The 26,756-nt window shown below is 36.6% G+C and overlaps 1 long non-coding RNA gene across 1 annotated transcript in view; it reads left to right on the top strand.

Annotated features, from left to right (window-relative positions):
• Positions 1–6,208: 6,208 nt before the first annotated feature.
• The window catches only part of LOC113659936, a 50,375-nt gene continuing 29,827 nt past the window's right edge, over positions 6,209–26,756 (top strand). The window contains exons 1-2 of the long non-coding RNA XR_003444721.2: positions 6,209–6,554; positions 6,647–6,714. This is a non-coding gene — a long non-coding RNA (uncharacterized LOC113659936). The remainder of the gene's footprint in view (positions 6,555–6,646; positions 6,715–26,756) is intronic.

Genomic DNA, 26,756 nt, shown 5'->3' with positions numbered 1-26,756 from the left:
TGAGTGAGGTGTAGAGCTGAAGACTCTGGAGCTCAATGGCAGCAAACTGTGCCACTGTGCCAGTGCTTATGACTGTAATAATGAATTGCATTGCAATAATCTGTCATTCATCTATTAATTTCTATCTAATTTTGTATAATTAATACATTTTACTCTAGGTGCATGTTAGTGTATTTTGGGTTCACCGCATGCGCATCAAGATTCATTAGAATATGTGTCACACTGGAATATGCACAGTTAAACATGCAAAGATATTCAAGGCCGAGTTCACATCTGCAAAAAGTACGTCACTGCTCGTGTAATCAGAAAGAGCGAAGCACCTCGGGAACCTCGCTAACAAAAACAGCCTAAAACCCAGCTGGGTGAGCTCTTTAAGCAGCATGCAAGATGCATGCACTTTGTTTGATCTGTTTTTATTTTTAAAGATGTTTAGAAATATGCAAATGTGTCATTTGCTTATCCCACAGAGCATCATTTTAAAGTATGTTTAGAGATATGCAAATGTACCATTGCTAATTCTGTTAGAAGAGTTTGTCCTCTCTTTACTCGCTAGTGTCATTTGAAAATAAGAAGCTGTTGATGTGAGAATTATATTACATTAACACGAATACATGTACAAGAAATTATTTGATTTGATTTGATCTGCTGCTGTTTTTCTTTGGTAATAAACATAAGAAATCGAATAATAATCCGAATAACAGGCTATCCTCAAACCAGTCTGTAGATTTCATCTAAAGACATTTTTTGTTGAAATCATTTGCTGAAATGATTTCAGTAATTAACACAACTCTTGAAACAGCTCTACAAGCAACACGCTAATGCCTACACACTCTGGTGAACTGGTAAATCTACAGCGTTTTGCAGTAATTTGAGTTTAATGTAAGGTATATTAGGAGAAAAGTAAGACATAGATATGAAAAAATGCTGATAAAGCAGCATTACCTTTTAAAATAATGAAACTTAACATGTCGATCAACACATTCATGCGGCACTCTGTTTATGTTCACTGTCTATGTTCTGCTTATTTCATATTGCAGGTTTTGTTTTTCCAATGCCAATTTTGAAGGAAATCATGTATGATTTCTATAATGAGCTCACTTTCCCAAATATGAAGAACTCACTGAAAATAGAATGTAGAATAGAAAGTTTTAGCAAAATATTGTGTAGGACTGGTGGAGAAAACGGCTTGCTGCATGCTCTGAAGTGTGTAGATGACATAGAAATTACATGGTTGTGTTTGCATAAAGCATTGTAGTTAAAGGCATCAAGCTGAATAAAAACCACAGCCTATAATAAAGTCATGTAAAGCAAGCAGCCATTTGAACATTTGAGGTTTACTACTGGTTGATTTTATTTGATGTTTGTAATTAGTTGCAGCCTGTAATTGAGAAGTAAAATAAATAATAATACATTTGTTTACCGTGTCTATTATTAAAAACATATAATACAACATATAATTAATATGAATGTGTATTCAGAATTGGCAATTCAACTTTAAAGTTTACATCAATATTTACACAGTTATTTATGTCCGGAGAAACTGTCAAGCCAATTGTTTATTGAACTCAACTCCCATATTGTCACATAACCAGTTTCTTGTTTCTACAGCTGTTATATGAACAATGATTAAGATTATCATGGTGGCTGTTTACCCCAAAATCCCATTGGGTTACCTTTAAAACACCTGTGCAAAATGTTAATGTTATTTCTGATGAAATGCTGCTATGAGGGCAAGCAGACAAATTATTGTTAGCATGATTAACATCATCAGCATAGCCCTATTTCTTGCTTATGCTTGTTAGGATCAGTTAATCTAACAAATGACTCACACTCTGCCAAAGTTGAGACACACATAATGCTTTGTTCAAGTGTCTTCTGTTTGTGATGGCCACATTTGCATGTCACAGTTGAAGTCCTCACCTCACTCTTAATGATCTGTGTTACTGCTAATGAACAGATTAAGCTCCTTTTCCACTACTGTGATCAATAACAATGTTACAGGTCAGAGTACTGATTCTGCCTGTCCCTATGACAACTGCTAATTAATCACATGGAAGTGGGATCATACAGTAGTTATTCGTGTGAGAAGGATGTTTAGAACCATAAAGGACTCTGTCATGCACAGAATACATAACCTTCCCGACCAATAGATTCACCCCTGGTTGACAATTTCACACAGCGTACATGAAGTGACAGGCCGCTTAGCAATGCACTGCTAACGTAGCGTAGCCATTATTACTTGAGCTTGCTTTATTTAATGAGGCTTGCCACCTCTGAACCCTGTGGTTATAGAACACTAAAGCAACACAACTCAGTGGTTTGTGCATCAGTGTGTGTACTGTAGGTTATATTTAGATGAACAGTTTGTTAAATGCAAGGGCATATAGACTCAGGTGAGTCAAACGAAAGAAAAAAGAACAACATTAAAAGTAAAAGTCAAACTAAAAAAGTCTCCGCAACAAGCCGCCAGCTTGGCATAGATTATACATCTCTTTGGAAATTTACAGAAGGGATGAACAGCATTCATCTAAAATACACAGTATTACCTCAGTGGTAGTGATGGAGACCTTTGCTTTGCATCACTTTCATTTTCCTCAAACTACAGTATTCAGTGAGCTCTTGTGCCCTGTAGATGAGGTTGTTGTCACCCTGGAATAAACCACTCCCATCGGAGTCTAAATGTTTTATCACAGGATAAAAAATGTGATAAAACTAAGAATAACTTTGCATTGACTTGCCTCTGAGAGGACAAATGGAGCCAAATCATAGCAGCAAAATGCCTCCCACAGTGTAACATAGATATCGGTTCTTTCATTACTTTCAAATTAATTTGTCATTCTTCTGTGTTTGCAGAGCATATGACAGAAATCTGAGTAGTTATACTAAAAGGGTTGGCAAAACACAACTCTGGTTAATTTCTCCAAAAAAGGTATTTAATGTATTTCTGTGGTCTTTTTCCATAAACCGAATATTTATGAACGTCAGTGGAAACAACCTAACCCCTCAAAATGTCATGACATTTTCTTGCATCTCTAATGGCAAAAAAACATGCAGATAAAAGTCACATTGTAGTCTTTTGACATGATCAAGCCCTGTTAAAATAAACCCACACTGTGCATCCACACTGGGCAACACTGTTTTCATTATGATATAATGCTGGTATTCGTATTATGTTTTGCTCCCACCTAGGAGTCATACAGAATATATTGTTAAGGCTGCTGTAACATTAGTCATGTACATGCAACATTTGGCAGTCTGAGTTTTTCTCAGTGATTTAATTCAAAATCTAACCATCTCTCTCTATTATGTGCTTACAGCTCATTTGCTATTTTTTTTTTCAGAACCCAGCTGCATGTTAAAAATGAACCATCATCATCATCATCATCATCATCATCATCATCATCACCGTTTTCATTTGAAAGGTCAATATTCAAATTCAAATTTTATTTGTCACATACACAACCATAGACAGTATGACGTGTAGTGAAATGCTTTTTGACTGTTTGTGCCATAAAAGTAGAAAAAAATAGAGTTACAATAAAAATAGAAACATTACCTGTATAGTAGGAAAGGGAAAATATCTAGAAAATATCTAAAAATACTATACTGAATATGGATGAATTTGGATTGGTGGCTCATCAGTATGACCATTATGAATAAAGTGCAAATATGTGTGATAAGACTTTCAATTTCTTTTTTCTTTTTCATTTTTTATCTTCTCAATGTCCTTCATAGAGACCACCTGACCTGGTTGGTTACTAGTTTTTAGCTTTCTAATAGGATTCTACATTCCATCTTTTCTGCAAGAATTTGTTGTAGGATTTTGCATAAACTTTAAGAGTTCTAAGAGTGCCTTTCTACCAGCTAGCATTGCCTGCATCAGCAGTAACCTGACAGTACAACAGACAATGATAAACAGATCGACAGAGAAGACAGAAAGACATCTTAATGTTCTCTATATAAGACTAAACACATGACAAACACATGCACTATTTTTCATCCGTAGACTTCAGAGACGATTACCTTTAGAAAATATTTCTCTGCAGGCCTTTTCCAGGTTTAGAAAAGAAAGATTATTATTATGAATGAGTCTCAAGATGGATACACAGCTGAAGGGTTTACAGACTGGGTGAGGATGAATGGTATGAGAGAAGCATTAATCTGAACAGAAAGATGCAAGTCAGAATGCATTTATAACTCTGGTAGCTCAGTAATAATAGAAAAAAAAACACTATAACTATAATTAGACAATAAATACAGAATCAACATTAAAAAGTACATCAACAAAATATATGCAAAGTATAACACAAAGAAATATTGCACAAAAGCTGGATACAAAAGTATTACAAACTGATCTTGTGGATTATTGACTAAAGTGGTCTGTAGTGTATCTCTCTATGACCTTCAGATTGTATGTATTGACACTAGTGATGCTCCGATTGATCGGCCACCGATCATGATCGGCCGATATTGGCTAAAAATAGCTTGATCGGCGAACCCCAAAAGCGCCGATCAAAAAAGCAGATCACGTGACGTAAATTACTCGCGCGACTTTTTCACACGTGCATGCACGGCGCACAGGTAAACAACAGCAGAGCAGAGCTTACCAGTGGCAACATGAGTTCTCCCGTCTGGAAGTTTTTCAAAGTGTCCGATAAAGACGTAAAGTTAGCCATTTGCAATGTATGTCGTGATGAAATCCTTCGAGGTAGAAGCAAGCAACGGCATTTTAATACCACTAACATGATTAGGCATTTTAGAACACGCCATACAACTGAATATGCTGAGTATAAGAAACTAAACCAGCCGAAGCCAACAACATCCCCATTCCTCAACCAGTGATACATTTAAACGATGTGAACCATACAGCAGGGATAGTACGAGGTGGAAAGACATCACGTTAAGAATTATGGAATTAATTTGCCTCGACGAACAACCTCTATCCGTTGTGGAGGATAAAGGGTTCCATCGCCTGCTAAGCTGCCTTGATCCAATGATATGACCCCTCAGGCAGGAAATACCGAACTGATGTGCGTCTCCCCACGCTGTACCAAACAGTGAACACAAACATTGACAGGCTTCTGTATATATTAGCTTCACATATTTATAAAAATGTATAAATTTAGTAAATATATTAAAATTTTATTTACATTTTATCTACATTTTACAAGTAGCCTGGGCCTATGTAACCTCATACCATCCCAAGTTCATCTGGGTGTAACTATCTGCTTGGCCTCCTTGTTTCTCTGCCTTGTTATTTAGAAAGGATGGCATTGGCTTACAGTAGCTTTCATCATTTTATTTTTTGGATCTGATGTTCCTCAACTACATCAGACGTTCATAATAATAACAGAAAAAAAACCAATTGCCATAGTTTTGTCCTTTGTGGCAGTAGCCAATTTTGGTGTAACAAGCTTTACATTTTGCTGCCAATTATAAAATGTAATCGGTGTATTAAGAGGCTAAATCCCATTAAGCTGATCTGATGTGTGTTGGTCTGACTGACCCCTCTTTGTTTGGAATAATTTTAAGTTACTCTGCCTTATTTGGGAAAGATGGCCTACAGTAGCCTTAAGTTCTCATTTTCTAAAATAAACACTTGGTGGTTCTTCAAGATATTGACTGTAGCCTATTTCTACAGTTTTTTTTCCTCAATATAGTTAATATATAGTTAATTTCATTTCTAAAAATGGTGCAAACTCTGCTAGATTATAGATAAAAGATTCCCATTCCCCTGCCATTCTGTGATTGGCAGTGATCGGCAATTGACAGACCATGATCTTGGTGATCAGTGATCGGCCCCAAAATCTCTAATTGACACATCTTCATTAAAATAAAAAATATACAGTAGTATTGATTATTTATTCCATTTAATCTGAATAAAAAACCTTCACTGTATCAAGAGAGATTAATGGGTAAGTACGTCCAGAGAGACGGATAAAACAAAGGTACAGAATGTTATTAATTATTATAGAATAAATAAATATATAAATAAAGCCATGAACCTCTGATACAATATTTGAAAGAGAAACTTTAGCTAGTATATTATTTTTATTGCATAATACAGTTAATGTATTGGGGAGTAAGAGCCACTATATGTGGGTGTGATAATTACAGGGTTGATGGTAAGAGGTACAGTTTAATTGCTGAATATATTATAGAACTCACCTATAAAGCTATCTGGTGGTTAATCCTGGAGCTGGGTGGTGCAGTCATTTAGCCAGGTCTGGATTTATGATAGTGATCTCTAATTAGAAGAAACTGGGCTTAGTAAGATAGGAACTTTCTCATTTTACCCTATTTTGAGAGACAGGAATCAACACAACACAGAATCTCACTTCAAAGCGCTGACAGACATGACCACCACAGACTTCAGTTCACATCAACTGTAACCCCTTCCATTTTGTATCCCAAATTCTGAATAAACACTTATTAAGCACTACTTTAAAAAATTAGTACTGCCCCTTTATGTGTGCCTCTCTTGCAGAGAGCGCTTGCAAGGCTGCAAAGCAGAAAAACTTATGTGTAAGCAGCTGGGAGAAAACATATAGAATGTGAGTAATGCTGACTTGTTTGATTAAAATGGGTATGTATATTGAAATTAAGTTAAATGACTGGTTTATTGGTTTACATGCTCGCTATGAAGTTGAATTACTGTGGAAGCATGCTGAAGTTGAAGAGTTGCTTTCCTTGATTGTTTACTGAGACATTCTGGTGAGTGTATTCTATGTTTATATATATTTATATATGACTATTTTGTTGTTATTGTGTTATTATTTAAGTAAAACCAGTTAGAATGTATGGATGTCAAAGAAAATGTGAAGAGTTAAATATGCTAAGATAGCCGCTAAGTGTAGCATCACGATGCTAATCGTGCAAGGCCCCGTGTTCTTGTTTCTTTCACATGTAGAGTAAAATTGCTAATGTGTAAATTGTAACTGTGCTCATTTAAATGATGTAAAAGTGTGTTATCAGTGTTCAGACTGTCAAAGATGGTTAAAAAAAGGGTTTGTTTTGTCAACTTTTTCAAAGAAAAAATGGAAAAATCTTATAGTCAAAAACATGTAAACAGTTTCTTTTAAGGAATGTTTAAGTGTTTATAATGTGTTGATTTAATCAGAAAAAAAGCATTCACATATGCTGCTACAATATACATCCCTGGTTTACCATTTTTTGTGTGTGGCACTGATTCATTTGTTTTAATATCTCTCTTTTATGATGTTTTCAGTTGTTTCCCCCCCCCAAACTTGAGTATTTAACGGACACCTGCCCTAAAAGCTCCTTGAATGAATTTAGAGGAACAGACATTTAGATTTAGATAAGCCCTGAGACAGGGTTTACACAACCACCATTGCTCTTGTATTGTTTCTGTTATTTCTTGAATTTTTGCATATAAATTTTGGGAACAAAGATCGATTAATGCATGACGCCTTGCACTTGGTTTTTTAGTCTGTAGGTTTCTCTAAAAAGGACTGCAGCTGCTTTAGGACCCATAACATGCTTCACAGGGACATGCAGTGAGCTGTAGTTTTCGCCATTTAGCAATGTGACCTTGACCTTTTACTGACATTAATGCTAAATGAAATAAAGTCTGAGTTATTGCCAATAACATTTTTTTCTGGCAGCTCTAACATTTTGGAATTTTTTTGGCCATTTTGCCCAGTGACATGAATGCTTCGTAGTAACCAAGATGACCAATGGATTGATTCTACCAGTTTAATTGTATTTCACTAACTAGTTACATTTCATGGCTATAGGGGAAACGACTAAAGTTCATTTTATTGATAAAAGGAAGTTTTGGCACAGAGATGATTCTTTAAGCTAATAATCTGAAAGCCATATCAAATGTATCATTTCCACCCAACAGAGTTTTAGACTCATGGTATCCTTAGTCTGTGACCTAAGTCTGCAAACCAATATTTATGTATTCATTAATGGACTTTTGGACATTGCTTTTGATAATGCTATCTGCCAAGTAAATGCGTCACATACAGTTTAATATTTTGACACATACTTTATCTACATGTCTGTATGAGTGTATATGAGCCTGCATTATTCACTTCAGCAAATTTTAGTACATTTTATTCTGGTTAAAGGCAAAGTGTGAACGCCCCAAAACACCTTATTCTATTAGTTTTGTCTACTGGCACCACACCAGAGGCAGACTAACACTTGCACTACCCAATTACACCAAAACCACTACCTCTCTCCACAGAGCAGCCTCAGCTCAGCATGGCATTGCTGTTTGATTGAGCCTTGAAGAGTGAAAAGAATGGCCCTCAAGCAATGCCATTCATCTACACACACACACACACACACACACACACACACACACACACACACACACACACACACACACACACACACACACACACACACACACACTCCTCAAATGTCCACTGGGTTTTATTTAACCTTGAGGGTTTGGTATTAGCTTTTGTTAATTAGGTCTCTCATAAAGCAGGCACTAAACTAATAGGCAACTAGAAATCCTTTTTAAGGTTAATATAATAGAAATTTAAGTTTAAATGAATTGAAAATGTTTTCTGGATATTTGCAATTAATCATTATTTTCTCTACTATACCAAGACTTGATTTACATTATCATCAACAGAGCACATAAACAAACAAAAGACTAATTTAAACCCCTGTGAATTACACAGTTGTTAATTAGTGGCTCTTAATTTCTAGCCTCAGCCCGGCTGAAGTTCTCCAGCTTATAAATCAACTAAATTTATTTATATTATACTTATATTGTGAAAAGGTTAACATCTTCACATCTACTATATTATGTCATGTAATTACTGACAGCATTATTTTCCAGGTAGCTGGTTGTGCTTTAGATGGATCGGTCAAAGTATATACACAGTAAACAGTCACCCATCACGAGACCATCGACGGTCTATCGTATGCCTATCATCACACAGCCTTTTGACTCGTTTTAAACAATATGTTCCTTTTTGAGTGGATAATCTATACACACTTTGTATATTAACAAATTGGCCCATTATTTGAACAGATGTTTATAGTTCATAGTGTTTAGTAGATAACCAGGTCAATCCTAACAAAAACTGGGATAATTTATTTGATAAATTTCATTTGATACCTTGTTCAGAATCACTTAAATGGCCTGTGGGTGGCTTTTAAAAAGGATTCACTTGACCATCCAAATAAAGTTGTCATTATTGTAATACTAATGGCTAATACCTCTAGAGAATGTCTATTGCAAGGTCCAAGGATGTTGCTGGTGAGTTACTAGATACATGGAAACAGCTGAAAGCCTTAGAGAATGACTGTGTGGAAACATTTTTCTCATGACTGCTTCGAAACTTCTAGTCTTTACTTTATACTTACTTTATACTTTATATTGTTCCACATGAGATGTACAGTTGAGGCCAAAATTATTAGCCCCCCAGGAATTTTGGAACATTTTCCTAAAGATTGTTCCAATGTTTGCAGCATTGATAAAACTTGATATAATCAAACATTCACCAGTGCTATTTAGTAGCTTTTGGTACATTTTGGAATATAAAATACATTTTTAGGCTTGCTTTATATCAAATATAGTGAAAATCGGGTGGGCAAAAATATTAGCCCCATGTCAATTTTCGCTTTCAAAACACACCTTAATTAATCAATCAGCTTTCAAAATACACCTCTGCAGTTAATTGGCCTCCTAACAACACCTGGGCATTCAATCAGAATAAAAGGACTCCAAGGAGCAGGGCACTTGATCAAATTATTGGGCGAGACTACTTTTACTCACCATGCCAAACACAGGAAGACAAAGGAAATCAGTCTTGAGCTCAGAAAGAAGCTAATGGAGGCTCATGATAACGGGGAAGGCTATACTGCCATTTCCAAGTGTTTCACAGTGTCTAAAACTACTGTACGTTGCATCATTGCCAAGTACAAGGAGACAAATTCTGTAAGAAACAAACCTGGGTGTGGTCGTAAGCACAAGATTTCAAGAACTCTGGAGAGGAAAATAGTCAGAGATGTCAGCAAGATGCCCCAGACATCTGCCAAGACGTCCCAGAAGAAGCCCTTTACTCAAAAAGCGGCACATCACAGCCAGACTGAGGTTTGCCCGTGAACATATGAAAGGTAAAGATGAGTTTTGGGAGTCTGTGCTTTGGTCTGATGAGACTAAACTGGAACTGTTTGGGCACATGGATGTTGCTTATGTTTGGTGAAGAAAGGGTGAGGCCTTCAACCCTAAGAACACAGTTCCCACAGTTAAACATGGTGGTGGGAGCATCATGCTGTGGGGCTGTTTTGCAGCTTCAGGCACAGGGAGCCTTGTTTGGGTGCATGGCATCATCAAAAATGAAAATTATGTTGACATTTTGAGGGATAATATGCAGAAATCTGCTCGTAGTCTAGCCTTAGGTCGTCGCTGGGCCTTTCAACAAGACAATGATCCAAAGCATACATCGTAATTGGTCCAACAGTTCCTGAAGGATACCAAAACCAAGGGTCCTAGAGTGGTCCACACAGAGACCAGACCTCAATCCTATTGAGAATCTGGCGAGTGCTCAAAGTGAATGTCCATGCTCAGAAACCATGCAATTTGGACCAGCTGGAGCAACTTGCAATGAAAGAATGGGCTAAAATCACTCAGGAGACCTGTGCCAACCTAGTAAAGAACTACTCTAAGAGGTTGTTGTCAGTTGTGGCTCAGAAAGGGTACACTATTGACTATTAATGACCAGGGGGCTAATAATTTTGGACGTTTCATTTTTGCCCTTTCTTGTTTCAGCTCACTATTTCAATTAAATATCCTAATCAAACTTAGTGGACATTTTGTCTTTGTTATTTTGGAAACAAATACACTATAAATCATTTGTTGTTAATTGTCATTTCCATGGAGAAATCAAGAGTTTTGTCTAATTTCATAAGGGGGCTAATAATTTTGGCCTCAACTGTATGGTATTAGTTGGGGAGCTTGGAATGCCTGGTTATGAAAACTATTTGAGATGATATGAAAATGAATAAAGTAATCAGTGGCGTGAGACTAGTGCTAATATGTGTGCAAAGTCAGTGATGAGGACTGCGGTCTATTTATACTTTTATTCGTGTGTTACTAAGACTGTATACTCTCAGGAACAAAATTTCGAGTTCTATGAATCTGGTGTTCGTCCTTATGTCAGCTCCGGAGGTTTTGCCACTTCTTCCTATATACAGCACAATATACAGATTGCCTTTCCTCTATCCATAAGATTCAAACCAACAGTGGACCCAAAAACAGAAAGAATACATTTTTAAAACAAATAATTTCAAATCCTGTAGATTTCTGAAACAAATTGGATGAAGATTAAGAATAAAAATGAACTGATCAGGATTGAAAGCACACCATGTCACCTGCAAAGCATGAAAACATGTAAAATACAAAATGTGCATTATGGACTTGACTCATTGGTCTATATTCATATGCATGTAACATATTCAAGAGTGAACAAGCACATTTATTAACTTCCCTGCAAATGAAGCAGATGATCATGAACTAAAGGAAGCACATGATCAATTATTTATCACTTAGATTCAGGCAAATGATGGAAAATAGGGTAACTGATGTATGTTGTTTCAGAAAAACCAAAAACATATTACTTGATGATCTACTGAGTGTTTTTCTAGGGCAAAAAATAGAATGTCCTTGACAGGACAAATCACAGTGTCTGAATCACCCAGTGAACACACTGAGGATTTCACTGCAGAGTACATACTAAAACTACACAGTCACTATACAATGGTCTGTAATAGCCATTATTAATTTTCTAAGAATTCAATGTATGAGAGTACCATTATTGTCCCACTGTTTTTCTATTTTTTTCTATTTCATTCATTTTATCAGTTCTCAAGAATCCAATCAAAGTAGCATTCAATATTGTAATACCTATCTTTGTAGTAAACACCTTTGTGAAAGGCTAAATGGTACTTACAGAAAAAATCCCATCTCTTTTTTTAGAAACATCCATGAATATGCTAAATAGACTATTCTCTTGACAAAAATGGCCCTATCTTTTTCCCTTAGTGATTTGGCAGGCAGACACAAAGATTGCTGATTATGGAGTTGTTTTCATGCCTGATTGAAAGCTTTATTCTCTAAGGTCAAACTCTTTATATTAAAGAGAAAACCATTTCTTATCCTCTTGTGGTGAATTATGCTATTTTGTCGAGTACACAAGTAGCTATAATAGCCTTAAAATAGCCAAATCAGTTTTAGTTTTAGTTTTAGTTTTTAAATAAAGTTTTGGAAGTTTTGGTGACAATAAATCCATTTTTCTATTCATCCAAATTGCACATATACTTTGTTTACACTGTATACGCTCCTTCAAACTGTGTGATGGAATATATGTATAAACTTAAATACAGAACTTTAGTGTGTTTTCTAAAAATGATCACAGTAGCTAAAGTCTACGGGGTGTTATTTTATAATTGCAGTCCTCTTTAACATTTCAGTGTAAGAGGTAATAATTACTGCTGTGAACCTTGTGTTTTTCCCCTCAGCGATCATTATTACCTGCAAACGCAAGTAGGAAAGGTGCGTTCAGTACACGAGTAATTATATCTGAAGTATGGACGGCTCTTAAAATAGCCCGGCGTGTTTTTTTGTTGGGAGGTGAGCTTGTGCCGATACAATCCACTGCAGATGGTTTTAATGAGCTGTTGTCATTGCATCCCAATAGAACAACGGAGGAAAATATCACCTGACAGGAAGCGACTGGTGAGGAAAGTTTACACAGGGTCAGAAGTGCAGCAGGTTTCAAACCTGTAGGTGTTATACAAAGTGCAATGTTTGTGTTAGGATGTAAACCGTAAGCACACAATAAGATGCAAAAAAAAAAAAAAAAAAAAAAGATATGACTCTGGCGATGTCATCAGTCTTCATCAGAGTTACTGATTCTGAAGTAATGATCTAGAAACTACCCTCTCTGTCCTGCTACTGTATAAACCAATCATCTTTGTTACCATATAAATGCAGATAACTATCTCTAATAATTGGAGAAGGCATAGACTCCTATTTCAATTCCACATGCTCAGCCTGAAAGCTGAGGCTGGCGAGGGTCTTTGCGTTTATTACAGGAGATTGCTTTCCTGGAAAGTGTTGTCCATACAGCTTAGCCCTGGGGAGGCCGCATCTGTGCCTTAGTTTTACTTTGTTTATGTTTAAATGTTTATATATTACAACAGCAATATCCACTGCCTGGCCAAAAAAAAGTCCCACACAATAATATTTCATTGGACTGCCTTTTGCTTTGATAACAGCACGCATTCATCATGTCATTGTTTTAATAATCGTATGCAATACCACAACGTTTATTTCCGTTTAGAGTGGTGTTAATTTCTCACCAAGATGATGTATTGATGATGGGAGAGTCGGACCACTTTGTAGTCTTCTCCAGCACATCCCAGAGATTCATGTATGGATCCTAAGACATCTAGAGATGTACCAGTTCCAGGTGGTCTCTGCTTCATGAAATATTCGGACATACTAAGAGGAGATGCCAACGACATGTGGTCTTTGAGGACAGCAATCTCCTCATCAATACCTAATTGTTGGACTGTATATTTATAATCACGCCCTTCATTGTCACCCAAATGAGGATGGGTTCCCCTTTAAGTCTGGTTCCTCTAAAGGTTTCTTCCTTTACCATCTAAAGCCCTATTCGGACGGGACTAGTTTTACGTGGGTACGTGGAGTAATGCAATTTTACAAAACATTTTTGCATAAAGTGAGTTACCCCTCCCACTTCTGCTAGTTTTACTGAGATGTCTTGTCCCGTGCGAATTGGCCAATTAATATTACAGACGTCCTGAGGTAAAATTGCATTGCTCCACGTCCCCATGTAAAACTAATCCCGTCCGAATAGTCCTATTGTCCGTAATGATTACCGAGATGGCACATTCGGACGGGACTAAAATCGCAGAGAAGCTCTGGTAATAATTACTTTACCCCCACGTCCTCACGTAAAATTAATCCTGTCCGAATAGGGCTCAAGGGAGATTTTCCTCCCCACATTCACCTCAGTCACCTCAGGCTTGCTGATTGGAGATAAATACAAATACATTTAAATATATCTAATATTAATCCAGAATTTTTGTATTATATTAATCGTTATATTAACTTTTTGGTTTATGTTCTGTAAATCTGCTTTGAGTCAACGTCCATTGTTAAAAGCGCTATAAAAATACATTTGAATTCGAATCTGAATTCTCAGTGAGGTTAAGGTCTGGATCGTGCGGTGGCTAATCCACATGTGAAACTGATATCTCATGCTTCCACAATTTGTGCCTGATGAATCCTGTCATTGCTGCCTTAGAACATGCCCATGTCTTTAGGGAAAAAAGAGCCATTGATGGAAAAACCTGGTGATTCTAGGGTTTTTTTTTTTTTTTTGCACATGTTGCTGAAGCTAGACCTGACCAACTGAAGTAATCACAAATCATAACACTGCCCACACAGCCTTGTACAGCAGGCACTAAACATTCTTACCCTGATGCAACCCATCAGACCATCTCTATGCTCTCTAGCATTTTTTCTGATTAACCTCATTAATAATCGGTTTTCTTAAGGCCACAGGACTATTTCGTCCCAATCTGTTGTTTTCTTTGCATGTTTAAATGCTCCTATTAAAAATGAGCCATTTTTTGATTTGATTTCACCAAACATTTAAGTGATTTCTGACTGATTATGATCATACAATATTTTTTTTCTACATTTTTATTACTACATTTCTTCCACAAAGATAATAGTTAATAATACAATGGACCCAATTTTAACATTTTAACCCTTTTAACCCAATTTTAGTGGTTTTAGCAATCTCCTAACCTGACCATTCTAAAAGAGTAACATCTTTTCAAAGACCACATATGTCTTCCTACATGTTTTTTTAAGAAATAAGAAGCTCATCACTGCATCAGTTAGGGTTAAATAACATGTCAGCTGAAACATATTAATCATTGCAATCATTATCCATTGGATGGCTCTTTCGTATTTGCTCAGTTAAAACCAGGTGGTGACTATTTATCACCAGGCAGCGTATCCAATCTTTCTTGAGTTGAGTAGTATGGAAGCATTCAGCTGAGCTTCTCTCCAGCGTTTGCGAAAGTGGAGAGAAGCTATTAAATATAGATGAGATGATTAATGTGTGCGCTCCTTATTTTACATGCAAGGGCTTCATTAATTAACCTCCACCCCCCACGGCTGTATGTGAGTGGGTGGGTTACAGATGGCACTGGAACCCTCTTAATCCAACTCTCAATTTGGTGCTTCATGGCAGTGGGACTCGCTCAGACAGTTCCACTTCAATTAAAAACTCCAAGTTTGCAAAAAAGTAGCCGTGAAAACGATTTAAGATTGACAAAATGAAAATGCAGTCTCTTTCTTTGTCCAAGGTGCGGGCGATGTGTGAGATTATAAAGCACTTCATGACTCAACTGCAGCTGTAGTGAGAAGGTTTTTTTTTTCTAGACAAAGTGGGAATTGTGTCTAAAGGTCCAGATGGCTGCCTCTCATTTTTCTAAACAGCAAAAAAGTTCAGCTACATATTAGCTCATGATACTCTGAATCTAATCACATTCTTATCTTATCTGCTACAATTGTGTGACACAACCGTCGTTCTTAGATTAACCAGAGCAATATTTACATGTACAGCAATTAGAAAATGCACTTATACAGTGTTTTGTAGTCAGCATCAGGGTCAGGGTTAACTATGAGAGCTCTTCCCCTAGTTCACAACACTTCCCCTGTGATTATAATGCAACAGACGACTTTCTGAAAAAAAAAAACAACAACAAAAAACTATCTCTAGTCAATAACCTCTAAGCACATTTCTTCAGAACATCCTCCTTAATCCTCCCCCTACACCGTAATCATCATCATCATCATCTGGTATTGCAGCTGCATCAGCAGCCTTTCACAGGGAGGTAAAATTGGCCAAGTGCATCATACTCCAATATCGAAACCTAGTGAGAGGCACATGTGCAGTATCATCAAAAAAACCATAAACACCAGCAGCTTCATATTGCTGCCATTTGACCAACTAGCAAACATTTTCTTCTCCCTCCAAATCGATAATATACTATTCATCCTCTGCAGACATTCATTTTACTACACCGGTGCAACTGTCTTCATCTATTCAACTCGAATTACAAGCTGTTTGCACAGACTAATGTGTTTTATATGTGAACATTTAGTCCAAATTTGCCGTGTTTAATATCTTAAATAAAATCTTGAATCTTTTTATTTGGGTCGTACACATATGCTCAGTCAGTATGTGAAAATAAATTAGACTCTGGCATTATTTTATCCTTTTAGGTACACATTATCCTGATGTAACCAAATATGAATACATTATTTTAAGTGAACAGATGTTTTTGCCACTTAGTTACGACTAAAGCTGTGCAAGACGTAAATCCTGCAGATTTCCTCAACATGACACTGTCTTACTTCAGTTTCATGTGCACATCATGTAATATGTGATCGGATGCCCCATTCTTTTAAAAAAGTTGAAACCTATATTGATTAACTGTATTTATGAGCGACACAAAACGTGACGATCTGGTCTCAAATAAACCTGCAAGCCACAATAATCTGCTTTCAGTGTGTCTCTTAAATAGCACTGATGGATCTGCTCTGTCATCCTCTCAACCTCCAGGATGAGAGGCTCAAATTAGACCCACATTTAATTTACTCTTTAGAGAAGAACGCTAAGCCTGCATTTATGTATGACAGTTCGATCCAGTTTCTGAAGTGTTCATAACCATGGTCCTCTTTACAATATAATATTTGAGTGTGTGATCAGGACCAGGGAATTATTCAGCTGTAGGCAATATCAGGGGATTGTTCACCTGTGATAGATAGATAGACAGACAGACAGACATTTACAATGTGGTAATTATGGACAATAGGGAAGATTGTCAGCTAGGATTCTTTAAAATCTACACCTAAATTAGTGGGTGGCATAATGCTGTTCCTTCCGACCGCCCTCGTCCCTGATGGCTGCTTTCTCTGGTCTAGTTGCCTGTGTGTAACGATATGCAGTTTGCCTTGAAGCACTGGCATCATAATGCTAAAGCAGATTATTTTATGTACTGTGAAAGCAAAGCATATGCTGTGTAATTTACAGGAAATTAGGTTATCAGATACAGTGCCCCAAAGCTTTTCTATAAAATCTGAAAGAAAAAATAGTTAGCTTGTTTACTGTTAGGTGAACGTCACCTCAAGCCTGCCTGGGACTTTACTCCCTGATTGTGAAATGATGTCCTCAGTAAATATGAGGTGTTTAAGGTTTACTGCAGATTTTAGAGCAGTTCAGGATGCCAAATGCTACAGAAACCGAATCAATTCAGCTAGGCTGTGTTCAATTACCGGATATTGGTCATAATTTTCAATTATTTATGCGATGCTTTTTAATATGGAAAATACAATTATACAATTTGTCAATTATAGTCCAAATTCACTTACTGTGTTGGAAAACTTTACATGCCACTGCAAGATCATGCACATGCAGTACATGTGATGATAAGAATAAAGCACTTCCTCTAATGTGAAGGTGTCCCCTAATATTAATGTCTATTTCCATGTCGCAATCCTTATAGTTCATGAAAAATAAACTAAATAAACCTATAATCCTAACCTTAACCCTAACCATAACCCTATTAATTGCAGGATATAAATGCAATTTTCGGTGCCATTCAAGTAACAATAACAACATCATCAATAATAATAATTTAATTTAATTTTAATAGACAATGTCGGTGATATAGGTGCACTTTCAAAGGGACATCAGTTAATATCATTGTAAAAAAAAAATTGAGAAAATGATCCTCGCTTGATCTTCAGGAAATTTGTAACCGGGTAACAGGTTTAAGTGAATATTATGGGATTAAAATACACATTTTTCATCATAACCTATAACACTTCAAGCTTGAGATGTTGAACAGATTTACACATCAATGCACAAACAGTACAGTTTTCAAATCAAGTATTTTAATGATTACAATTCTACAGGAAACTGTACTGTAGTTACAGTGGGCTGGACCAGTGTCTTTGAGCTAAAGATGATTTTCGTATTGTACTCTGAGAATTGATCTGATCAGGATTCAGTAGAAAAGGGGAAAAAAATGAGGCTGGGTGGAAACTTTCCCCAGCAGTGTCGACATGCAGAATCATAATTAGAGACAAAAAGACTAAAGATAATGAACTACGACACTTGTTAATGGATTCTCATTAGGACTATTTCTGACTATATTTGCAGCTAAGGAAAAAAGAAGATAATGGTTCCTTCAGGCCAATTCTTTTGGTCAGAATCAAACGGTTTTGTTTGGCCTTTGTGTTTTCCTTTCCCAGTGAAACTCTGAACATATATGGGCACTTTGATACGAGCTCATGGCCTGATGTGAGTTTGTTACATTCATTTGTTATGAGTCCCTTTTGTTCTAAGGAATGTGGCAGCAACATTTGATCTATATTTAAAGAAACACAGTCAGAAACAGAGTTGGTGGTAAAAGCAAAGAAGTAAAAATTATATTTATTTTGCTGCAGCAAAAGGTGTCTTCCAACAGTGCAGAGTGCCAAGTGTACACAGTGAAGAGGCAAAGTTTAGTGAGTCAGCTCTCCCTTTTATCAGCTCTCCCTAGGTGTGTGCTTGTGTAGCCTGGTACTGTATGTGTGTGTTGGTACATGTACATTGTGTGTGTGCTTGTGTTTATGTGACCTCTCAGTCACCCCTTGTAAGGTCAGATCTTATCAAGCACGTGCACCCACACTCCCCTAAAGTTCCCATCATTTTAAGACATTGAATGTTTAAGGAAGTGGACCATTTGTTGTAGGACTGCTTATGGTAGGGACATTCATTCCTGTTCTCTCTCTCCCTAGTCTGACACAGAATTTACCATTAAAGCACAAAAAAAAATTCCACTACAGGAATAATGACTGTGTGTTTTGCACTTTGCTGTGCTGTGTTTTAAGAATGTTGGGCAAATGTGCTAAGACTTGGAGTTTTGATTAGTTATGTGATGACTAGATGAGAAAATGGCAGAATAGACTTTTATCACAAATAGCTGAATGGATCAGTGGGTTGTCAGAAAATGGAGGAAATCTAGTTGCGGATTATTGAGGCAGGAAAACCAGTAACCCATCCTGTGTTTTTGCTCTGACTGTGTAACTGTCCTTGTCTTGGGAAGACTGTAGAAAATGGAAGACTGCTGGGTTATACAGTATGACGAGTATAGGTGAGCTTGCTGATTTGGATTCAGCACAAGCTCTCTTCAAGCCTGTCACACTGGGCAGTGGAATTAAATGTTTGCTTCCCTGGTGGGAAAACTACACAGTTCTACAGGCTGGACTTGTCCATGCCTGTGCCTGTAGGGAAGTTTGCATTGACTGTTGGCTGCCAGTGTGCACCTGAGGACTGAATCGGAATGAAAATTGTACTGAAAGCCTTTTGTTGCTTTGCTTGGAATGAAGTATATTTTAGTCCAAGAAAGGAAAAGCCTGAGCAACATTTACATCCCTGGTGTGTGGATCTGCACAAAAGATTAGAATTAGAAATATTGATAACATTTTTCATAAATGCAGTGTTAAATAATGCCTTTCATAAAAACTACAGTGTGACTGGAAAAGTGGGACAATGGGGACAAAGCGAAGCTTGTTGCACATTTTCCCCTTATTGAACCATATTCTTATGGCAAGCCGTATAATTCAAGTTTGAATGGTGCTGTTCAAATAACACAATATAAAAAGCGGTCAAAACTGTATCGCTCAGTTACTTGCTTCCTGCACAACTAATAAGGATATGATGTCTTAATCACCTCAACAGAAAGCAAGGGCATAATAAGAGCATATAAAACAATAGTATAAGCATTTTTAATATTTAGAAAGATCCAAATACACTTCATTATCCTCACATTTACACAGTTTGTATTTATGGCTCTAACACATATTTAACCAATACTGCATGTGTGGCTAAACTTAATATCGGCTATTCGGTATATCAGAATATATTCAAAACATTATCTATTCAGTATAAATGCAGTATTATAAGTTCCAGAAACAATGTTAATTTTATTCTTTGCAAACAAGAATCCATGCTTCTACTCGCTTCTTCACATCTAGCTGGCTAGCTTGTTCACAATGATGCGTACATTCCTGCTTAACAGATTTACACACTTACTTACACACTGGAAAATGTCCATTTCAGGCATTTCAGTTAAAATATACTAATTTAATACAATTTTCTTGCATGATTTTGGCTCTAGCCTGGAGCAGAGTTTTATATGGCTAAAATTGTGAACTACACTTATTTGGTCATTTTCATTTTATCCTTTAAATTATTTTCTATACAGTGAACTGACAAAAAACATAACCAATATTTTATTAGTTGCCCCAATCAAAAATGGTTAAATAAATCAAAAACATAATTTAATAGCCTACTGTACATTACATTATACATTTATGACTTCAGTTTAGTACCTTATTTGATTCAGTCAGATTAGTATATTTTATTCTGGTTCTCTTTGCCACATGTTAGAGAAGCCAATGAGAGGCTTGGATTTAGACAATTTTACACTTTTTTTTTTTTTGAACATTTACTCAAACTTACACAGAAACACATACAAACCCACTTTAATTTAAGGTTTTATCAAATATGACCTTAAATATGACTTTTACTCACTCATGGTGTTATATCAACTCTTTATAAGAGCTGGGACCTGTTAAAATGAGCTTATTGATATAAACATATATCATATCTATACCATCAATGGATTTATTGCCATTCAAAAACTTCTACATCTAGGTTATGTAAGAGCTTCATTTGAATTACTCTTACTGATATGGCAGAAAAACCACACACAAAAGCTCTAAGCTGCACGGATAGAAGTTCAATATTATGTGATTTGGGATTCACGGTAGGATTTGGGGCTCTAACAAACTCTATACTAAATCAGGATGACGAATGAATGGAGTATGGAGTGATCTAATGAAAAAACTTTCCAGAAGCAAATTAGTTTTCATTGATCCCCATCTGTTTTCTGACCCACTGTTTATACTAAATCACAGTTTATTACTCTCACTAGAATTCAAATCACAAACAGGTCAGATAAATTACATGCAGCAGATTTAGCTTGTGATTTCAAAACTGTAAATCATTTCTAAGCTGGTTTGGAACAGCAACAGGTAACTAGCACTGATTTAATAGAAGACTGCATGGACTGACTTGTACAAAAATTCTCCCATTATCAGACATGGCATTAGTTAGTTGATTTACCAGTGTAAATTAACATAACCTGCCTGATTTGCTGTAGAATAAATACGCAGCTCTGCCACATGAGTCATCTTATGTATATAAATGATTGGTAGGTGATTTCAGTCAAAATCTCAGGACACTCTATAACTATGGTTTAAAAAATTTTTTTTTTTTTAAAACAAAAAGCCTGAATTTTGTTAGGGAATGTGATGTGAAATGTTATACACAATTCTGTATGTTCTTCCAGGAGCATTTATTATTTTTCTGCTCTGATACACTCACTAAATCTGGTAATTAACTGGTGAGGTGAACCAGAATTAGTCAACAGTGACACTTTAATAACACTAATACTGTACGTTTGTCTTGGAAGAAAAACAAAAAAACATTTTCCCCAGAGTTTGTTTGAATAACCCACAATCCTGTAGCCCGTTTACTTTGATTTTCACACCGCCTTTGTTTTTGTTTGGTGTACGGTGGTGGACCAGGACCTTCCTAATTATCACCACACACAGCATGGGTTCCCTGTTCACGCTGACTGACATTTTGATTCAGGAGCAGGAAAGGGAAAGCAATCAGCAACCAGCCTGGAGCATCCAGCAGTGTTCGCCATCCATTTGTGACATGTTTATGTCGCTTCCCCACACTGCCATCATGATGCAGGAGCCACTGTTCTGTCAGAAGTGAGCCTCTGCCTTTGCATGCTTCACTGGGTTCTGAAGCATGCTTAAGGACGCTGTCTCACAGCAGGCCACTGCTCCCTGTGTGTGCATAGCTTTTAAAAATGTCTGCAAAAAAGCAAATTAAACAGAGCAAGTTTGCTTGTGTCAGAATAAGTAAGAATATGCAGTGTTGCTCGCACATTTGCAAAGGAACAGAAGTTTAAACTTTGAAATATAGCTTTCTTAGAGAATGGATGCTGGCTATAACAGCTTCCCCTGGATTACTTATCAAATATTACTTATTTTCAAGTGTAAAGGTAGTTTGCAACAGGCCTTTTGTACTGAATGGAAATAAAAGCTTGAGATAATGCAGATGTCATTATTGTCATGATAGTGAAGTAATTTAGATGCACTTTTACCTTCAATTTTAATTGAGCTTATTAATTGCATAAGAGACTGAGAGACTAAATGTTGAATACAATACACAAATCTGAACAGAATCGTGCTTTGAAAATGGAAAAACAGATAAAGTGGAAAAAATATCCTAAAATATATTTAATATGTTGGTAACAGTTTACAATAAAAGTGCATGAATAATCATGAATAATTCAATTCAATTCAAGTTTATTTGTATAGCGCTTTTTACAATAGACATTGTCTCAAAGCAGCTTTACAGAACATAAACATAGAGAAGAAGTTAAACATAATTAATGATAAAGGAACTAACAAATAATAAAAGAATAAGAATTAACAGAATAAAAATTCTAGATTATTATTAGATATATATAGTTCATATATAGCATCACTATAGTATATAGTATTTATCCCCCTATGAGCAAGTCTGAGATGACTCAGGCAGCAGTGGCAAGGAAAAACTCCCTTAAATTGGTAAAGGAAGAAACCTTGAGAGGAACCGGACTCAAGGGGGACCCATCCTCATATGGGTGACACTGGGGGTGTGATTGTAATATACAGTCAGTTAAATGTTGTATTGGTGTAAGGTTCATGGACTTCGGATCACAGAGTCTAACTGGAGATTCTTAGCGTCGGCCTCAGCTCAGTGGACGTCCAAAGGCTTCGTCCCACAGAGGACGTTGGGAGCTGGTACAGTGTCTGGATGCCTTGGGATAGGTACAAAGAGAGAAGCAGTGGAGAGGGATTAACATATCTGCTGTTCATAAAAATGTGCAGGTCTGATGTACTAGTGCATGATATTATGGGATGTATTATGTGTACGCCTGACTAAAGAGATGAGTTTTTAATCTACATTTAAACTGGGAAAGTGTGTCTGAGCCCCGAACACTATCAGGAAGACTATTCCAAAGTTTGGGAGCTAGATAAGAAAATGCCCTACCAAATAATAATAATAATACTTTAAAGAATAATAATACTTTAATTAATACTTAATGTGATTAAGAACTAAAGCATGTAGGCTACTAATAACAAGCTAATGAAGAGATAACCTTAACGAGACTCTTATGAATTCATGCATGAAATACAGTTTATTGTTAGTACATATTTGTTGGTTATGTATTAATTAACCAGCAATAATCTCAAACAATTCCATTTATTTAGAGGATGTACAAAAATGCTTCAAGAATACATCAACACTGGTTCATTAGGTCACAGACTTAGGATACCATCAGCCTATAACTCTGTTGGGAGGAATTTTAGCACTTTTTAAATACTCGATCTCAGTGGCAGAACAGAAAAGAGTCTTGCTGTATACCTACCTCTTACCCTGAGAGATGGTGGGAGCAGTGCCAGTAGATCTAAGGGAGCAAGGTGCAGTGTGAGGAGTGATAAGAGCTTTGCAGTAAGAGGGAGCTTCTCCGTTTATGGCTTTGTAGGCAAGCCTCAGTGGTTTGAATCTAATGTGTGCAGTTACCAGAAGCCAGTGGATGGAGCGCAGTGGGGTGGTGTGTAAGAACTTGGTTGAAGACAAGTTGAGCAGCTGCATTTTGGATCATTTGCAGAGGACAAAATGTGTTCATACTGTAGGTAGACCTGCCAGCAGTGAGTTCTAATAGTCCAGTCTCAAAATGACGAGACTGTACAAGTAGCAGCATGTGTGGATAAAAATTGTTGAATCCTTCTGACGTTGTATAGAAGAAACCGACATGAGCGTGTCACATTAGGAACATGCAACGAAAAGGACAGTTGATTGTCCATGGTTACCACAAGGTTGTGAGCAGTGGCCGATTTCGCAAGATCCTGACCTGGGGTAAATCACTGGGGATGACGAGCAGTTCAGTTTAACTGGTATTGAGTTTCAGCTGGATAACTTGTAAAATCTCTTCTGCTGCTACAATTGAGGAAGGATGAAGCCGGTGGAGCCAGAGGGTTGATTAGTGAAGAGAAGATGTAAGGTGAAAGAACTGAGGAGTGAATCTATTTCTTCTATGAAGTCTCCTAGGGGACCAGGAGAGCGCTAGATGACGATGATGTAGAGGTTGATTGCAGAGGTAACTGAAACTGTGTGGAATTCAAAAGAAGAGATAGTTGGATGAGACAAGGGAAGCGATGTGAAACCCCATTTCCGTGACAACAGATCCGTACCATGCTCTATACGAAAGATTATGAGATAAACATGAATCATTTCGTTATTCATATAAGCAGCCTATAAGCAAGTGTTAATTCAGTACTAATATTATTCATGTGCTGTTATAATAGTGTTACAATATGCTTATACTGAATTAAAGTTTCAAAGGCCAATTCCTCCTAAAAAAAAAAAAAAAAGAGAAGAGAACAAAGCTTCTGTTCTCACATGGGACTCAAAGTCCCAGAATGTAAGGTAGATGTATGATTCAGATCGGCTAGCTGAAACTTTGGAATCTCGTTTATTGGAACAGAGTGTAGAGATGAGGTAAGAGAGCTGGACTAAACATCCACTTCATCACATTCTTTAAATAGGTTAAATCCCACCTGCGTCTCTGTTAGCAGGGATTATGGCATTGTGGGTAATATGGGAAACCAAAGTTAAAAAAAGAAAATTGTAAATATTTTTGAACTAGAAAAGTGAAATGATTTCATCACATTGTGGTGACTGAAAAGGTTACATTGCATATGCAAGCTGTTCAAAGTGGCTTTTTCCTTCAGGTTCTCAATAAAAAATGTATGCCTTCTGAACAAACCCATTGTTTGAGCCTGAGTGCTGGATAATCAAAGGAAATTTGTTTTGTCCTTCATTTGTGGAAGGGAACAAGTTTTACTCGACACTCTTCATCTAGAGCTTGAGTGATGATGCAGGCAGCAGGAAAGCAGAACGCTGTTTCTGTGCTGTTCAATATCACACACTGCTTGAGAGGAAGATGTATCACCTGATATAACAATATTGTCCAAGTGAAGCGAGGATGAATTCATAGCTATCTTCTTCTCGAGCTCAGCAGATGACATGACATGAATGACAAGACATGTGTTGGTGTCATTCAACAAAAAAAAAAAAGTGAATATAGCATATGCGGTTAAATACATTTTCCACAATATGGACACAATTCTATAGAATACTTTAAACAATGAACTGGTAAATCTGATACATATACATATTTACATTATTTAATATAACATTTCATGATAAAAATATATATTTCACTGCTGCTGGGGATGGCCCCATATGGATTAAATGGAGATAAATAGGCCTGCTGTAGATAGAGCCAGTGTGAGACTATTGCACCAGCTTTAAACTGCTGTTGTGGCAGTCAAATTTTGTGCTCGGGTATTCATCATTGAACATTTGATGGCTTTGACAGGAAGGAATTTGTTTTAAATCTATAATGAATTCATAAACTGTGCTAAGTTATAAGTTTCTATAAAGCTCCGGGTTACACAACTCCACTTGACTAAATACAGTAATAGTAAGGACATAATTTATAATCACGCTGTCGGGTGTCAACCAGATGAGGGTGGATTGAGTTTGGTTTCTCTCAAGGTTTCTTGCTCATATCGTTTTTCCTTCAAACATTTATCCTGGCTTACTCATCGGGGATAAAAATAATTAAATTTTTATTCTGAATTTTAGATTTCTATAAACAACATTATTTAAAGCACTATGCAAATAAATGTGCATTGAACTGAATTAAAAATAAGGCTCGTTTTTAATATAATTTTGCGTGTCCTCCGGTGTGACTAAATAAATTACTAAAAATTAAACTCTCACTTTATTATTTTTAATAATATTTTATTTCATACCTTTTGTTTGTTAATTCAGAATAATGCATCTGTACTTTGTTGCATCTCTAGTTTAATATGGTGTGACCTCTGTGACTAAAAACCTCTTCTGTATTTCCCATAAAGCACTGCATCTGAATGACAGTTGTATCACTGAAAACTGTCATGAGTAAGCTGGTTTTCATTATTAAATAAACAACAACTCTAGCTATTCTATCAGTAACATTTATTTAGCTCTCTGTTTTGCACTGTCAGGCTTAGCTTAATGATTTACGCACAGCACAATCTCATACAAAATGCTAATTAGCTCAATAACCAGCAAGCTATCTGTTAGAGACTTATCATGTTGCAATAACACCAAGTTTGTCATACTGTCACTTTTTTGAGTGTTTGTCACAACATTTGCATACGGTATCCAAAATGATTTGCGCTTAAGGAAGTCATAAGACCTCTTGCACAAGCTCTTTCTATAAAATGTTACATTACATGCTTGACAGCAGCCTGCCAAAAACAGCTGCTTTATAGTGAACTATGCATGGGCAAGCACACAGTTGGAGGGCAAAAGATGCGGTACAGAGGCTGCCTGAAGGCTTTCTCAAATACTCAAAGACTTTGATACTGCTAGTCGGGAGGCACTTGATCTTATTCGCCCAACCAACAGCAAGATCACCAAAGA

This window comes from Tachysurus fulvidraco, chromosome 10 (assembly GCF_022655615.1).
Source record: "Tachysurus fulvidraco isolate hzauxx_2018 chromosome 10, HZAU_PFXX_2.0, whole genome shotgun sequence".
NCBI classification, from domain to species: domain Eukaryota; kingdom Metazoa; phylum Chordata; class Actinopteri; order Siluriformes; family Bagridae; genus Tachysurus; species Tachysurus fulvidraco.
The sequence above is the reverse complement of the archived record's forward strand: the minus strand, read 5'-3'. Positions and strand labels throughout refer to the sequence as shown.